General features: G+C 40.5%; 1 non-coding gene across 1 annotated transcript; it reads left to right on the top strand.

Annotated features, from left to right (window-relative positions):
- Nucleotides 1-290: 290 nt before the first annotated feature.
- Nucleotides 291-398, top strand: LOC111722505. Its single transcript, XR_002771294.1, has one exon. It is a non-coding gene; the product is annotated as a small nucleolar RNA SNORA38 (small nucleolar RNA).
- The last annotated feature ends 471 nt before the right edge of the window (nt 399-869 follow it).

The following is an 869-nucleotide window of genomic DNA, read 5'->3' as shown; positions in this document are numbered from 1 at the left end:
GTAATAAAAATTTTTCCAGTGGCATTAATAACTTTCATATTTGGTTATCACATGTGATTCTACTAAGTACATAAACCATAATTTATGTCACACCCCTCCACGAGGAGACGACTCAAATTGTTTTCATTGTGCCCTTCCTCGGACTATCCAGCACGTGAATACAACTTTCGCAACTTTTTTGTGAATTCTTTTCCATACAAATGTTCATATTCATTTTAAATCGTTCATTCATTTGCTCAAGAAATGTTTATATCTTGCTCCTGAGTTAAATGCTTTGTGCAGATAAAAACACTTGCTTAGAAAAGAACTTCTCTAAGAATTGGAGGCAAAGAAAAGTGGATTTGGAGAAGTCTGGGGCCAGCTTCCTCCCCAGGCTCAAGATCAACCATCCCACATAGAAGCAAACAAAAAAAAAAGAAAGAAAGAAAAAAGAAAAGGACTTCCCTATTCCCCGCTGTCGTTCTTGAGTGGCCATTATTATGTAATAATGTGTCACAATGAAGGTGGTCTCTGATAAAAGTCTCTGACATCAAGAAGGCTAAAGATCAGTCTCTGTCCACGAGTTTCCCTCTGCTTTAGTCTGCTCAGGCTGCCATAAATAAAAACAAAAACAAAACCAACCACATTCAGGGTGGCTGAAACACAAGGAATTTATTTTCACAGTTCTGGAGGCTGGGAAGTCTAGTTAGGATCAAGATTTCAGCAGCTTTGGTTTGGGTGAGGGCTTCGTTGCTGGCTTATAGGTGGCAACCTTCTCAATCCACTCTCAGGGCCTTTCCTCTGGGTCCCGGGGACGAGGCTTGCTGGTCTCTCTTACAAACACACTGATAAGACTGAGGCTCTACTCTACAGTCTCATTCTTTTCTCTT

The sequence above is a fragment of the Otolemur garnettii genome, unplaced genomic scaffold (assembly GCF_000181295.1).
Source record: "Otolemur garnettii isolate 467f Iridium unplaced genomic scaffold, OtoGar3 scaffold00266, whole genome shotgun sequence".
In the NCBI taxonomy this organism is placed as follows: Eukaryota; Metazoa; Chordata; class Mammalia; order Primates; family Galagidae; genus Otolemur; species Otolemur garnettii.
The sequence above is the reverse complement of the archived record's forward strand: the minus strand, read 5'-3'. Positions and strand labels throughout refer to the sequence as shown.